Genomic DNA, 18,068 nt, shown 5'->3' with positions numbered 1-18,068 from the left:
TTCATGAATTATGCCCTTTTTTATAATTGCTGTCGATGAGGCAGGTTCGAGGAAAGTGAGTAATGAGTTTAGCTTCAGAATCAAAAAGCGGATGTCGGGCGGCTTTGACAGCTCGGTTTGAGCTTCTCTTCCCACGAACCCGGGATCGAGCTTATTAATCTATCAGCACCTCAACACCTATGAAATGACATTTCTCTCCTGTAGGGATCCGCCGGAGCGCTCCGTCTGCTTCGGTATACAAAAGTCAGAAATGAAAAGTCAAAACGTGCAAGACTGACTCGAGACTCTCTTGTTAGCGTGACTGCTTCAGATAAGCGGTATATGACACTTGAATGCATGTGAAAGGGAACGCTCTCGAAAAGAGAGATTCTTCTTCAAGGTTTCATCGGCGGGAGAGAGTTCTTACAATCAAGATGGTGCATTGAATATTTGGTAATAGAAATCGAAGCCATTTACGCTTTCATGAGCGCATGTGCTTTCATTACACGTAATTGTGTTTTGAGTGCTGGGAGATGTGTGCGAGCGGACTTTTCTTTGCACTTTTATCCAGAGCTTGTCATTATACTGTATGCTGATGCTGAAAAAATAATAATCACACCTGCGATTTCACCCACTTAAAGTCCCGTAATCATTTACTTTTGTATGCCGCCTTTCTTAAGTGTTAGTAAATTAATGTTGATGCAGATGCACAATAATAAAGAAATTAAATTATACCATCGCATCGTCCAATAAAACCTGAAAATGCATGGCTTGTTATTTTTGATATTATTTTATATTTATAAAAATCGTTTATTTGTATAATTTATGGCAAATGAAATGTCTATTGTGCATTTATTAAGAGTTTTTAAAATGGTACTTAAAGTCAGTAAGTTTATGTATATTTAATAATATTTACAATATTGTTTTGTATTGATAAATGTAATTTCATATAACATTTTAATAATAATAAAATGTATATTATAATATAATAAAAGCATGTTTGATACAAATTCTATATTATTTATTTATTTATTTATTTATTTTCATGCATTTTGCAGATTTTAGTTCTTAAACTATCACCTACGACTTACATATTAATATTATAGTAAGATATTATTTATTTAGATATCTTACTACATTTATTAAATTTGATTATTTACAAAAACCATTAACATTTTTATTTCTATACTTTTTTTTTAAACATCTACATATACATATGTATGTATATGTATACAAATGGTATGCTAATATATTAAATACATTTATTTATAATCTATATCTATAATTATATGAACGCATGTAAATATTTTCAAAATGCATACTGTTTGTGTGTATTTATATGTACATAATAAATTGTATGCGATCAAAATCTTATTTTAGATCACAATTCATCATTCGACAGCACTATTTTTTTATTTGTTGCGATTTAAAGTGAAATGGGTTTATCGTTGACTGGTGTTATGAAGTGCGTGCGTTTATTTTCCTGTCTTTTTTCCAACAAGCTGTTTGAGAACTCACCTTTTCCACAGCAAAACACTCGGATAAGTTTAATCTTCCCAACACTTTGTTTGTTTCCCGGCTCATATATATACGTGTGTGTGTGTGTGTGTGTGTGTGTGTGTGTGTGTGTGTGTGTCCCGCAGAGAAACAGCTGACGGCTGCTAACTGTCTGGGAGTGCTGGCCATGGCCGAGGCGATGCAGTGCACCGAACTACACAACATGGCAAAGGCCTTCGCCCTGCAGAACTTCCCCGACGTGGCCGGCCAGGACGAGATCCTCAACATTTCCAAAGAAGACCTGGTCAGTTACATGTCCAACGACAGCCTGAACACGAAAGCGGAGGAGCTGGTCTACGAGACGGTCATCAAATGGATCAAGAAGGACCCCGGCAGCCGAGTGCAGGTGGGAGAGCAGGGTTAATCGAGCCGGTTTGGTCCGTGGTCATGTATAAATACACTAGAGCTGCTCCGTATTGATTCTGGAGATCTCCATAGAGAAGGTGTTCTTCAGATGCGGTCCATGGGAGTTTGAATGCAGCTGCTTCTTCAGTTTCGGACCTTGTTTTGTGACCTTTGGTTTTTAACAAACCCGACTGATCAGTGTTAGGGTCATCCTTCTGTTTGTTGTTGGTTTACTACGGACATTCAGCGTATTTTAGACATCTAGTAGAGAAGTTATATTATATCATATGATATAAAATACTATTATATTATATTAGTGCTGTCGATTAACCGTGATTAATCACGCTCAAAATAACACAAAACACACACATATAGTATATATTTTTTACATACCGTTAACATTTTGAAAATATTTATGTTTATATAATTTAGATTATATATAAATGCATTTAAGATAGAATATATATATATATATATATATATACGTGCGTGTGTGCATTTGTATGCACGTAATAAAAAATAAACCTTACGCAGACATATTAATTTATATAAAATTTAAATATAATATAAAATTTATTTTATTTTAATGGTTTGACAGATATAACTTTGTTTACAAAAGGATGCATTACGTTTATCATAAGTGACATAAAAAATAAAAACCGTTTCAAAGAAAATTTAGCTTTAAATATATTTTATTTAAATTAAATTAAATACACATTTCCCCAAAGAGAACAGTTACCTTAAATTGCAATAATATTTCACGGCGTTTTTATCACATAAATGCAATGTGAGCTTAAGAGAGTTATTTAATGAAAGCTTATCGGTTCGTAATTTTTAAGCAGTAGTAAAATATTCATTTGCCCTCAATTCAAGAGCTTAATTGTCTGGTTTATTTGACGTTTTGGGGTTTTTGGACTTGACTTCAAATATTAAATTTACAGCAAGGTTGATCTGAGCAGCCCTCGAATATATGATTAGTCATATCTTTGTCCCAGAATAAGAGAGCGAAATGTAAAACACTGCCTCGTCTGAATGTTTACCCGTGTGTGTGTGTGTGTGTGTGTGTGTGTGTTTAAACAGAACTTCATCCTATGTGTTTAAGCTGGGCGTTTCAATGTTATACAGCACACTGAGGTGTGTGTTTAAGTCTTCTGTGAGTTTCAGAGAAGAAAAAAGAAGAGTAGAAACATCACATCTTTGCTATCTGTTCGACAGAATTGCGAGATTAAATCACCGTAATCAATTTCGGGAAATGTGCGCTTCCTTGAAAAATCGTCTTTTTTTTTTTCTTTTCCCTTTGAGCTGCAGTTCGTATCTGAGTGAGCGTTCAGAGCCGCTCTGAAAAGAGTCCTGGTAATACGCCGGATGAAACATTCATGACGCGGTGATCATGCCGAGCGTGTGAGGAGATTACCATCCTGAGAACGTGCCGTCGTTTCCTTACGTTAAATCTGCTAAAAGCCACTCGATTACACGCTCTTCTGTAGCAGACAAGAGAGGAAGGGCCCGAGCGCGACAGCTGGACATCAGACATTCACACCGAATGCAGTCTAACATGCTGCTACTTCTCACAAAAGGTTAAAGTTAATGAGAAGTTTTGGGAGTCCCCAAAAACAGGTTGACATGCATGCAAGGTCAAAAAAAACACTTTCCTTCCATGTTGAAAAAACAGCATGTGCTGGTTAGGTTATGTTTTAAAGCTGGTTTAAAGCTCAAAACATAACATAACGGCATATGCTATTTTTTATTTATGGTTGTCTTATAATATGAATTGTTTTACCTTATTTGCTCTCACGAATCCTAAACGATTCTTTCAATTATTAATTCTTTTGCGTTACTCTAATCTGCTGTGATCGGTCGATTGGTTGGCTTTTTGGTTTTTATCGTTCCTGCAATGCACGTGAGCTCAGTGCGTCTTTGTTTGCTGGAGAAACCGCCATATTCATCGCGCGCGCTAAAGCGACACCTAGTGGCAAAGACTGAATTTACATTTTCATTCAGACCAGTGGAAAAAGACCAACAAGTGGGTGGGCTATATGCTAATGTTGAAGTTAACATTCGTTTTAAAAAATGATTCGGAGTCGACTCCTTCTTTTAAAAGGACGATATGTACGTTTTCACTAGAGGTTGCACTTTCAAAACCATAAAGAGGCGGAGCTCAGTGACGGAGCATGGAACGTTGTTTTTAGAAATCATGCTCATGGAAGCAAAAGCTCATTTACTTTTAATCAACGAATCACCTGTATGTGACGTTTATTTGCACAATAAATAGTATATATCTGCTTTCCTTAAAACGCATGCGAGAGCGGAGTCTCTGTGCAGACAGCTTGGATGTTGCAGGTCATGAGACGGGACAGATTATCTAAATCTACAAGGGGTTTTTGGATATTTTAATACAACAATCTTACAAATTGTGCCTTTAGGAGACGATAAATTTATACACCGTGCACTTTCAGATTTAAAACAGATTTTGTTTTCGTTCACTTAAAGGGTTACACACTGCACGAAAGCTCAAAAATCCTTAATAGGGGCACTTTAATGTATTTTTTTAAATAGCTTTAGGCCAGTAATCACCAAAAATCAGTTTTAGACCAACACTGGCTCTTTAAATAAACAAAAATAGTGAGCATGAAAGGATTGCTTGTGTTTCTGACATAATATTTAACTAGGTGAAATAGGTAAATTATTTAATAATAAATTACTTATTTAATAATGATGTACGGAAGCCCTTTGCACCAAGTAGTAATTAAAAATTGCAATACTTGAGATAAAAGTATTCCTACTTTTTTTCCTCTCTTGCTATTCTTAGTTTACGTCTCACTGTTGCAAGATATAAACTTGGAGTTTAAGGGAAAAAAGTAAAATTGTAGTGAAAAAGTCACAATTTTTATTTTATTTTTTCTACGTAAGCTTCTGTAAATTTGTTAAAAAAAAGTCAGATTTTTAGTATATAAACTCAAAATGTAAAGCAAAAATTTAAAATATGAATTGCAATAGTGAGTTACATCTTTCAGATGAGACATTTTTAATAAATTATGAGGTCGGAAAACAGTCAGAATTGTGAGATAAACAGTAAACGTATTTTTTTTAATGCAAAAAACACGCTTAATGCTGAAAGTGTTGCAAATAAGTTCGTTCTAAATAAAAATGACATTTAGCATAACGTGTATAGCAGTATCACTGGGACAGAGCCCGTGCCTCAGGAGGTTTTCTCCCTGGTTTCTGTCGGCTAAGAGGTGCGCGTTATGTAAGCTCACTTCTAAAGAGTGTATTTTAAGTTTCTAAACAGTCAGCAGTGGTTTACGGCATACGCTATGCTAATTAAGATTAGCATTGCTTGCATTATTTAAATGTCAGCAGATGAAGCCGTGCTTTTAGCAGTTTGTTGTGTCAAACTTGAATGGAGATGTGGGTTGTGCAATGCTAGGGAGCTATTTTGAAACGAGCTTGTCAAGCGACAAGAGATTCATTATTTAAAGTTGTTAAATTACAGTCAAGATAGTCAAGCATGGTTTTTTTAGAGCAAATGACTAACAAGCAGCTAACAACAAAATGCACTGGGTATACCGTAGTGATTCAGGACATGCCAAAACCCAATTTAGAAAATGGATCCATGGTGTACTCGCTTATTATGTGAATTGTTGTAAAATTTGAGCACAAAAAAGACTTCAGCTTTATTATAAATGTTTTGATAATATTTGATTGATCAACAATATTTAATGTAAAAGTATGCATAAAAGTATTAACGTGTGTGTGTGTGTGTGTGTACGATATGTGTGTATACAAAAAAAAGTATGAATACATTTTTACACAAATATGACAATATTGAAAATGCAAACAGTTCTTTAATCATTTCAAATATTCTACAATATTACAGTTTTTTCGTAATTTTGACAAATAAATTAGTGTATTTATACACAGTTATAAACATCATAACTATTACCTTAAAACATTAGATAAAAAAAAAAAAAAAAGAAAGTGGAATATATTGATCAAATAAATGCATAGGCATATTATATATATATTTTGAATTATATGTTACTTGTTACCAAAATAAGTGAAAATAAAATGTAAAGTAAAATGTTTTTTTCTCCATTAAAAGAGCTTTTTGTTGGAGTCATGTAACCGTTTGCAGTCGGCAAAGTTTTCTTATAAAACTCATGTTGAAGTTTTTTGAAGGTTTTAAAGCAAAATTAATTAATTAATTATTAAAACTACAAAAGCGGTTCAATCAAGAGCAGCAGTTTTTGTCTTTTATTGTTAGATTAGGCTTTATATAGGCTTATATAGTAAATATAAAGTATATGTATTAAAATGAAGGCCGTTATTTTAACCACTTTAAAATTTCACAAAATTATGAATGTGTTTATACATACATTGCATGCGTTCCTTTTCAGTTCACACATGAAATATTTCTGACCTTTTTAGAATGGTGTAGTATCCTACTCCTGACACAGATGTTACTCCCAAAACACTTGGACTAAACTCCTCCAGCATGTCTATTAAATAAATGAGCACGAGCCAATCGAGCCGAGTGTTTGGAGTGCGTGAAGCGTCGCTGTGAAACTAGATCAGATGGCATGAGGAGGAAGCGGCAGAGATTGATGCAGTGACCTTATGTTTATTTGGCCCTGCACTGCCTCCATTGAGAAGGAACTGGATAGGAAATCAATCTGAATTCAGGCTGAAATGAGTTCCTCTACTTCACGCTGTTCCCCTGGGGTTTAGCCTATGAAATCACAAATCCAGCATGGCACTGAAGCAGAACTTTGGGGGGAAAAACACTCCTTCTTTATTTACAGTCCTTTGCGCTCTCTCTCTGTCTCTGTCTTTATTTTCTGCTCTTTTATTCCGCGTATCGAACAGTTTCTCCTCGGTTTCACAGAGCGGTATATAAATCACACGCTGTAACTTTATGGCCTTTTCTTCGGTGACTCATTCTAAATACGGAACGTTGCGCAGCCGAATACAGTTCGACTATTATAATGTAAGTGCGTGGAAAATGAAAAGTGTTTTATGTTCTAAACGCTTGATCGTTTTTAAAGACCCTCAGGGCGTTGGATAAGACACCGCATCCGAACGCCATCAAAACAATTCTGTTTTTTCATGAATATTGGCTTATGCTCCCAAAGCTAATTGCTCTTTTACGAGCGACTTTGTTCTTTTTATGCCATAATTAACATCACTTAGCAGGTTCATATAATTCAGCATCGGTTTGAGACACACTGGAATTAAATCAGCCTGTAAGGGCTTATCTAATGAATATCCAGACAACATGTTCGTTTGATTGTTTGTTTTTCAATAAATTGTGAATCTGTGATATTATCCCGCAGCGTTTATGTTGTATTTCTCAAATCATGCACTAAAATGATACATTATTTTTACCATTAAACAGGTGGAGAATAGGCGTTAACAAGATGTTTTATGTAACAATGTTAAAGAATCTCGATTTATTAAAAGCAGCGTCGTCTCATCGTGTGAAATCACACAGAAATATCTGCAGTTTGCGCTCCAAACGTGTTGGATTATGAAAAAATATTCCTCAGATCAAGCACTTGTCTCATTAAATGTATTGATAAATTATTTTTGCACTTATTTTATTAGTTATAGTGCTACATTTTCATGAAAGTAATGTCAAAATTATATATCAATCAATCAATCACTTTATATAGCGCTTTTAACTATACAGATTGTATCAAAGCACTGAACAGTATAAAATAGGAGAATAGAGGATAGTAATGTATAACGACAAGATTAAGCACTTAATGTTTTATTAAATGCTGAGATGGTCTGTGAAATCATCTCTGGGTGCTGATCCACCATCTGATCTGGATACAAACTGAGAACCAGAATAAGAAAGAAACAGACTAATATAATGTGTCTTTAATCTAGATTTATACTGAAAGAGTGTGTCCGCCTCCCGAACAGTGTTAGGGAGATTGTTCCAGAGTTTGGAGTGCGAGATAGGAAAAGGATCTGGCGCCAGCGGTTCGATTCTGATATTCTAGGTATTATCAAACGACCAGAGTTTTGAGAACGCAGCGGATGGGGAGGACTATAATGAGATAAAAAGCTTGCTCAAATGTTAAGGAGCTAAACTATTTAGGGCTTTATAAGTAATTAACAAGATTTTAAAATCTATGTGATGTTTGATAGGAGCCAATGCAGTGTTGACAGAACCGGGCTGATATAATACTTCCTGGTTCTAGTAAGGACTCTAGATGCTCTGTTTTGGACTAGCTGGAGTTTATCAAGCAAGCAGAACAAACATCCAATAAAGCATTACAATAATCTAACCTCCAGGTCATAAACGCATGAATTAACATTTCTGCATTTGACGTTGAGAGCATAGGTCGAATGAGTGTTATTCAAGAATTTAAGAAGCTGTAAAATAATTTTCTTTTACAATACATTGACAGTCTGTAGTATTAAAGGAAAAGCTCACCCAAGTAGTCCTCAAGTAGTTCCAAACTTGTATGAATTTCTGTGTTCTCCCAACACAAAGAAAGATGTTTGTAGCCAGGCTTTTTGAGCCGTCGACCTCAATAGGATTTAGTTTTCCTACTATGGAAGTCAATGGTGACCCAAAGCCTGTTTTGCAGTGGGTGAACTTTTAACCTGCAGCATTTGTGCTCCCAGTATAAGTGATTCCTCAAAGCATGTATCTTACTTGACCATAAAACAGGTGAAAAATCACAGAGCGGGTGTTTTTTGTTTATGTCAGGCTGGTTCTGTGTGTTCGGTGAGGTCAGCAGCAGCTCTGTGGGGTCAGTGGTTTTAATGATGGTCTCTCTGAGGTCTCAGGTGTTCTCTGGTGTTGTCTCAGTAGATTGGCTCACAGCGGGACGTTTCATCTCACAGAGAGCTGCTGAACTCTGCTGCTGTGCTGACTTCCCTCTGATTCTGATTGTCAGCTTTACTGGGGTTGAATCCAGCATTGGACTGAAGCGCTTTGGACTAGATGCTCCGTGTCTCATGTTGAAGATTGTATGCAAACCAATTGAAACGCATGTTGTGCATTTTTAATATTGCTGTTTTGATTTACTTATAATTTCTTGCGTTAATACATTGTGTGTTTATTTATGCATTGCTCCATTTATTTTTTTTTTATTTCCATTTATTCATTTATTTATCACGCATGCATAAAATAACTGAAAATTAGCAATCAGTGTGCTACATTTTTACTAATGAAACTACATATGTGCAACTTATTTATTCATGCGTTTTCTGCATGTTTATTTACTTATGCATCAATATTTTGAGGATTGCTTTTAATGCGCTTATTTATTTGTGTAATTTTTGAAGGTTATGCATTCATGAATTTATTTATGCATGAATGACGTACCAGGTTATAGGAGTGAATGTACCGCCTTTTTGTGTCAAAATATAATTGCTTTATTTATTTAATTTTGCTTGTGGAGTGAAATAAGCTTTTTAATTCATTTTAGTTCAAATTAAAAGCATTAATTGAGCAGGAAATAGTTTAAGATCCAAACGTGCATAAAAATTAAGTCACGAAAGCTAGAAGACAAAGCTTGCTTTTGTAGATAATTTATAATGCTTGAATTAAAGTAATACATGGACGTTTGAATAGTACCTTCATTAAATTTAATGCAAGTTTAATGTGAGTTATTTTAGCCCGCGCTTGCAGCTCTGAGGTGTTTTTTTTATTCCTCATTACACATTTCTTTTTTCTTTTCTTAGCTCTTTTTAGCAGCAGAACGCCCACATCCTACTAGAAATCACAACTTCCTCACCCAAACAAAGCGGTGCTGTAGGTGAGAAGGAATGAGTTGTGTTTTGGTGGTGACTGAAGGATTAATGCTCTCTGTGCTGTGGAAGTTCATCAGGCAGCAGAAATACAAAACCAATTCTATGCTCCTTTAAACGGTTTTAAAGAAAGAGCTTCTGCATCCTTGGTTCTGCACTGGGCTTTATTCTCAGGAGGTCAAGACAAGCGGTTAGAAGGTTTGATTTAATTGACCCTTTTGGGATGGACGGGTATAAATATGTATAACCTGACAATATTTCTACCGTTTTGGACATTTTAATAGCTTTTTTTAAAGTGCTTTAAGAATCTCTTCCTGTGTTTGTGCTGTGTAGTGACCCATTCAGTCTTGATTTTCCCCCCAAGTGATTTGGGTCAGCCTGGTATCAAAGAACCTTTTGAACTGTGTAACTACTTAAAAAATATATTTTCTTGTGCTATTATCCCAATTGACTACATTTGAGCTTATTAAGGTAACAGAAGTCACAAATCTTATTTATTTATTTATTCTGTTTATTTCTTTAAGCATTTCAGTTTTTAGGAAATATCTTTGCATCAGGCTTGCTTATTTTATTTCAATTTAATCTAATAAATTGAATTCTATAATTGTTTAAAAGACCCTTTCTTTGAGCTGAGGCATTTTTATTTTATTTTATCTTAATTCATGTAAATCTTTTATTGTTTTTGTTTATTTTTTGTTGTTATTATCATCTTTAAACACACAAGCACATCTTTAAAAAAAAAAAAAGTATAATTTTATTCCTAAAAGCATTTCTGTAGAAACGGGTTTAATAGAAATCTTAACAGAAATATATTTTCTAAAACACCAGGCTTTTCATTTTTATTTAAATTTTTTTAATTGAATTAAATTTCCTCCTTAATCATAGTTTTAATTATTTCTATAATCATTAAAAATGTCTTTTATTTAAAACGCTTAGCTTTATTTGAACAGTTTTTGTTTCATTTATTTTTAAATTGTCATCATCATCTTTAAACGAAACCTTATCAGAATTGATCCGACTTTGAATTAATACATTTTTTTTAATTTAATTTATTTATCATAACTTCGGTTCAAACAAGGCGTCGTTATCGTCAATCAGTTGATTATTTTCTCGGCTGCAGGACAGACACGGCGGCTTTATTAAAGGTTTTTCGCCGTGTATCCGCGTGTGGCCTGTGTGCTGACTCTGGTTTACCGTGAAATGCAATTGCTGAGTCTTGCGACGGAGGCTGTTTTCCCAGGTCATTTTTCAGCGCTCGCTGCAGACTGGTGCTTTATCTCAGCACACAGGCATCATTAGAGATGACGCTGTCCGGCTGACTGTTGTGCCGCGCCGGGATACGCATCTCTCCGTATATTCCACCGAGAGAAAAGTGTTTCTTGGACATGCTTAATCTGTCTTCTTTTCAGCGCGGCGACGCTCCCCATCCATCAAACGGCGCTCACAGTGGCGGTGCGTCACTCTGTCGTCCTGTGCAGGATTCTGCTCTCTGTCTCCCCTTCTGTTATCTAATATATTTTTAATGCATGACTGTCTTTGTGTGTACGTAGCTCTCTCTCTCTCTCTCTCTCTCTCTCTTCTCTCTCTGCGTTTCTTTATCAAACTGCTGTGCCCTCAAGCACAGAAACACAAGCAAGAAATCTCCCTGAATTTTCACTTTCTATTAGCATCTGTACTCAGATTCGCTCAGAGAGCCGCTCGGCTTGGTGATTTATGGCTCTGATAGAGAAATTTTATATTTACAAGCAGCAAAATAAACATCGCAAATTTGATTCCAGCATGTTACGGCCCGCCTCGGGGATGGCTGTTTATTATATGTCTGGAGGAAAACGTGAAGAACACAGCGAGCGTGTCTGGCCATGAAATGAAATATTAGAACGATTATTGTCGTGTCAGGAGGCCAGCTTTTCGAGGGGAGGTGCTGGGATTTTGCCAGTTGTTTGTTTTTAGTTTGTTTCTGTCTGGTTTATTGATTGTCTTTGCCTTGATGGAGTCTAGTGGAAACAGACTTTTGACTTTCGTCGTACTGTAAAGTCTGCAGTATACATATATCTATCTATATATATATGTGTATGTGTGTGTGTAAATATATATGTGTGTATATATATGTGTATGTATATGTATGTATGTATATATATATGTATATGTGTATATGTATATATATATGTGTGTGTGTGTGTGTGTGTGTGTGTATATATATATATATATATATATATATATATATATATATATATATATATATATATATATATATATATATATATATATATATATATATATATATATATATATATATATATATATATATATATATATATATATATATATATATATATATATATATATATATATATATATATATATATATATATACATATATATATATATATATGTGTGTGTGTATATATATATGTATATATATGTATATATATGTATATGTATATATATATATATATATATATATATATATATATATATATATATATATATGTATATATATATATATATATATATATGTATATGTATGTGTGTATATATATATATGTATGTATGTATATGTATGTGTGTGTGTATATTTTAATTTGTATCCTAAGGCATTCTATAATGGCTATATAATTATGCAAACACTAGATGATTAGGTTTGTTCATCTGTGATCACTGCTTCTCTAATATGTAGTGTAAACAAACGTATATCATAAGTGGCTAAAACTTTAAAAGTTTCTGTGTATAAACTCACTAACTCGACTGTAAATGCGAGGTGAATAGACCAACCAGAATCAAGCAATCCAGACTGAAAACTGATTTCTATTTTTTTCGCCTTGCTGCGAATCAAGCAATCGATTTCTTATCATCAGCTTTATATCGAGAGGAAAGAAAGAGACGACGTGGAAGTCACTTCCTCCCTGTAAATGGGAATATCTGTCTAAAGTATTGAATCAGAAACCTGTGGCTGACAGATGTTGGAGTTATTACTTGTCAGAGATCAATAGCAGTCTGATGAGTATCAAACGCGCTGCTGTCTGTTCTGATGCGTTCAAATGCTGTTCTGTGAAGACGCATCCATGAAGTGCCACAACACTGTGTCAGATTGACAGATGCCTGCGTGATGCATGTGAATATGTAGGGACAGAGTGTGATGCGTCTTAGCAGCTCTCGTCTTCCCAGCTTTAAAATAGCATCCAAACTTTAGAAAGAATCCATCTGCTGTTTGCCCTTTGTTTTAAAGTGCCCCTATTGTGCTTTATGAAGCGTTGGTATTTTTGGTGTTGGGCGTCCTCGATAACAGGTTGACAAGCATACAAGGTCAAAAATACTTTTAATGTCTTATAATATGCGTTTATTTTTAGCTTATTTGCTCGCCAACTCTCAAACGATTGCATACAAGGTCAGAAAATGCTTGTATTGTCTTATATCATGCATTTATTTTGACCTTCTTTGCTCGCCGACTCCCAAAAAATTCATTTAACTATTTATTTTTCCAAACCATGATGCTAATCTGCTGCGATTGGTCGATTATTCTCATTTTCATTTCATCATGCCTGTAATGTCTGATAAAGCAGTGTTCGGGTCATTTCAAAAAACGTAATTCATTTAGTTATTTTAAAATGGTTGATTCATTTAATTATGAATTAATTTTAAATGTAGTTTACCATCCAAACCTTAAATAAATATTGTTAATCTGTCTGTTAATGGCCTTTTGTTTTGATGAAAATGCATTTGCATGCAGTCATGCAACGAATTGTTCAAAAAGATGCATTTAATTTTATTTGCTTTTGTATTTTATTATTATTTTAATTCAATTTACCTCAAATTAAAACGATTTAACAACAATATTCCATTTTTTTGTTTTGTTTTTTTTATATTGAATTGCCATCCTTTGCGTAGCATGCTACATAAACCAGCGAGCTTTTTCTTGTTTTAAACCATTTGCGTCATCGTGTTTGTATTAAAGCTATGCTAATATATGTACAGAGCAGCTCGGCTTGTCTCGCAGACTCGAAAATACCGTGCAAACCTTAGGATGAATCCGTCCATCTGTTAAATGCCCTTTATTTTGAACAAAATGCATCTGCATGCACGCTATCTCCAGAGGCTTGATTGGTCTAGACGCGATGCAACAGTTTTGCACAACAAAACCGCTTTTTCCATAACGACAGCGTGAATCGCACATCTAATCGCTCTTCGTTCGGTCGAGGCTAATGCGTGCACTTCATCCCGTCTGGAATCACTCGTGCAAATCATATACTGTAGCTCAGATATGTTTGCGCTGAAAGCGTCCGTGTTTTCTGACCTTGCATTTATGCTTTTACTCGGCTGATGATTCATCTTTTGGCCCAGTAAAGCTGCGGTTTTTGCTGTCTTAATCTGGTATTCAGCATGCCATAGTCTGGCTCCCTCATGGCATGACATTATTGCAGATACGCTCAGGCAAGTGGTGAGCGGAGCTGCATTTGGATTCCTAGATCATTCAGTCGATAAGTCTTGATTGCCTGAGCAGTGGAGGGAATGGTTGTAATCCTGAGGGATTTCTTCAACGGCCATGCTGCCTCTAGATTGCTAGAAACGCCTTTTTCAGATACCATTTTTCATTTATTTGATCCGTCCTCGTGCCGCGGCTGATTTTGAGTCCCCCACCTGAAATGCCAGATTGATAAACTGTCTGAAAGTGACGGTGCAGATTTTACCAGTCTCGCTGGGGACTTTAGTAAAATGCCACCAGTGCCACCAGTAAATCTCTGACCTTTCTTCTTTTCTGCTTGGAAATACTACACGTTGTTGCGTATGGATGTTTTTGTTCGAACCCGATGGTGAGCGGCGAGATGCTGTCCTTGTCTTTTTGTGTTGACAATCCCGCTGGAGATATAGTGGACAAGGAGCAATGGCATGCTGGGATTGTTCACCATGGAAACCCGCTGCCGATCGAGCCCAAAAAAGCAGCGTTTGGAAAGGATCACCTGAACGTCAAGCTGTTCACACGGTCTGTTATCAAACAAATAAAAACTGACCAGCTCTGATAACACTCGGGATCATGGTGTGATTGTTGACCAGATGCTTTATGTGGGTTTAACAGATCTGCCAGGCTGCGTGGATGTGGCTTTATATCCAAACCGAACACGTCTGTGAATTCATTGAATGCATAATCTATTTGCCTTGTTTGTTCTTTCATTCGATCTATTTTAATGATCAATTAATCGATTTCATTCATTTGTTTTGTTCTTTAATCCTCGTTTTTTTTTTTTTTAAATGCATACTAATTTATTTAATTGATAATTAATTTATAATGTTATTTAGTTTCAAATTTAACAAAATATTTGTATATTATTTAATCAATTTATTAATTCATTGATTTATTAATTATTTCGTAGTTTAAATGAATCTGCTAAATTAAATGAATTCCTTTTATTTATGAATATATTTAATTTTATAGTAATTATAAATGTATGACCACATTTAAAAGTTATTATTCATTTACATTATTTAAATGGTATGTACATTTAATTAAATGCATAAATTATTTAATTACCATTCTCCTTACATTTTAAACAAACTTTTTAGAATTGATCTTGATAATTGTGATAATCTTAATGTGACTTTTAGCCTGCCTATGTTCAGTTTGATTCACGTTTATTTTGTATGATGCTTTTCCTTGCAAAATAGATTCACACAAAGACCGTTTCTGTGAGTCTATTTTGTACAGTTGAGTTTGATCAGCAAAACAGTGGAAACTAATACCGTATTTTCTAATAATATTAACAAAGGGTCAACATGCATATTGAAAATAACAGCGGACCTAACATAGATCCTTGTGACACTCCATTACTTTACTAGCATAAATTAAGATGATTCCTGCATCAGTCAAAAGCGATAGTCAGGTAGGATCTAAATCGTCTTAAAGCCTGCCCGCTTGGTTACCCCGTATAGTTTTGTAATTGATCTACGAGTATGTCATAATCCATAGTGTCAAACACAGCACTTAGATCAAGTAAAACTAGCAAGGTGATGTGGCTCAAGTCTGATGCAAGAAGCAAGTCATTTGTAGTTTTTAAGCCGTCTTTGCTATGATCGGTCTTGAAACCTGACTGAAAGTCTTCATAGTTATCTTTTTTTTTTTCTTTTGGCAGACAATAGAGCAGAGAAAACTTTTTAGTAAAATTTTAGACATGTAATTTACCAGTTCACTAGGATTTCAGTTGTGTTTCTCAATTACTGCTATTGAACTGAATCTTATTGCTACCAAAAGATGATGACGGCGAGTTATTAATATTGAGAAGTAAGTTGTTCTGCTACAGAAAACGACTATGTTCTTTATGAAACATGTTGTGCAAACTCGTATAACTCGCGCAACTTTTTTCCGTTTCTGACCGTGTTTGTTGAATGTAAATCAGCAACCAAATGGAGGGAAAAAGTACATCTTTAACTTCCAGCTCTAATATTCAGGCTTGTTTTGATGTTTGTGTTGTTTGACGTTAGCAGAGGTTGTTTGTCTCCGATTAATGTGCATCAGTATGTATTTATTATTTACTGGCACCTCTGTGCGTGTAATGGGCATCTTCAAACAGCGTCCCTTGGATCTCTGTTGGAAGGCTTTTTTCTTTTCTTTTTTTCTAGAAAGCTAATTTGTAAACACGAATGCATCATTACGATCTTTTCTGTGAATATTTTTTTATCTTAATTATCCAGAGATTTCGTTTTCCTTTAGTCATTAAAAATAATAATGCGCTAAAGCATGAGGCCATCAGTAATGGTAATTTGCCACAGTTGAGAGAGAGTGCAATGCACAAAGCTAACTCGTGTTTTTCCTCTTTCCTTCTTTCATCCCGCTCATTTATTTCCTCTCCACCTGCCCTGTCTCCAGCATGTGTCTGAGCTGTTGGCGGTGGAGTGCGGCTTCCGCTTCATCCATCCCAGCTACCTGCTGAACGTGGTGACAACGAGGAGCTGATAAAATCTTCAGAGGCCTGCAGGGACCTGGTGAACGGCCAAGCAGCGCTACCACGCTGCCGCACGCCCGCCAAGAGATGCAGACGCCCAGAACCCGCCCGCGACTGTCTGCCGGTACATTGTTCAGCATGGCTTATAGTCTCTTCAAGATTAGTATGATCCGCGGTGGTGAACATCAGACGCACTGGTGCTGCTCTTAGCTGCATTTCTGATGGTTTGTTACTTCGTGGGAACAGATTCGGAGAAATTCGGCGTTCGGCAATGGGTGCCGTCGGAATGAGAGTCCAAACAGCTGATAAAAATAATCTGCACCACTCCGTTTCAGCCCCATCTGTGTTTTTGTGAGAAACAAATCTATCATTAAGATATTTTTACCTTCAAATCGTGGCCAAAATACCAGCCCGTGATCCATAATAATGCTTACTAGATAAAGTCCAGCTCCTGTTGTCTCTCATATCAACGTCTACAAATTTATTTGTTTAAAATAGTCTTGGACTGTGGGTGGGTGGCATATTTCACTCCCGATTCAGGTGATATTCATTTTTCACAGGAGGATGCAATGTTATGGATTATGGACTTAATGATGGATTTGTTTTTATGGACAAACAGCATTTGCACAATGCATTGATTAGAAGCGCAGCAGCGCTGTGGATTATTGTGGTGTTTATATCAGCTGTTTGGACTCTCATTCTGACGGCACCCATTCACTGCAGAGCATTGGTGAGCAAGTGATGCAATGCTAAATTTCTCCAAATCTGATGACGAAACCAACTCTGAGGCCCGAGGATGAGTAATATCTTCATTTTTTGGGTGCGGGACCAGCTGCATTTACCTGTATTTAATTTTTGACTAGCAGCCAGTAGGTCTTTATGTAGCGTGCACCAGACTCCTTTTACATGCTGCTTTGTATTTCAGCATGCGCACAGCCAGGATCTGTTTTATAACAACGAGCACAGGATATAGCCAGTGATGGAAATCCGTCCTGATGCGATGTGACAGAGCGCTGTTGGAGCGGAGCGCCTGAATAGAGCCACAGCGCTTGTCAGAGCCAAAGCCAAGCGGCTGCGCTGCCGTCAATGATCGCCTCTTACTGTGAGCATCAGCAGGGTAAATTTCACCTTTAAGACAAGCTTAACTGAAATGATCACACCCCCTTACAGGGCTTTGAAGATCTTCTCCATCCATTATATATAGAGTTCAAAAACGCAAATCTGTTTTGATACACCTTTGTTGTTGCTTTCTTTAATTGGACTTTTTCTTTTGAAAGCGGCTACACAGCGTGTCCAAAAATATGTTGAATGGCTTATGCAGAAAGTATTTTAAAAAGGAACAAAAATAATATAATCGAATGCAAGATAAAGCCGCAGCTTTACTGAAAAGTGACAAAACTTGAAGTGTTTCAAACAGCGCGGACCTTTGCCACTTTGAATGACTGTAGCCTATGCTGCGCAGGCAGCAGTTTCAATATGCTGAGA

General features: G+C 35.8%; 1 pseudogene; it reads left to right on the top strand.

Annotated features, from left to right (window-relative positions):
- The window catches only part of LOC122334407, a 70,582-nt pseudogene extending 53,875 nt beyond the window's left edge, over nt 1-16,707 (top strand).
- Nucleotides 16,708-18,068: the final 1,361 nt, after the last annotated feature.

The sequence above is a fragment of the Puntigrus tetrazona genome, unplaced genomic scaffold (assembly GCF_018831695.1).
Source record: "Puntigrus tetrazona isolate hp1 unplaced genomic scaffold, ASM1883169v1 S000000520, whole genome shotgun sequence".
NCBI classification, from domain to species: Eukaryota; Metazoa; Chordata; class Actinopteri; order Cypriniformes; family Cyprinidae; genus Puntigrus; species Puntigrus tetrazona.
Note: the sequence above shows the minus strand (reverse complement) of the source record. Positions and strands in the feature narration are given on the sequence as shown.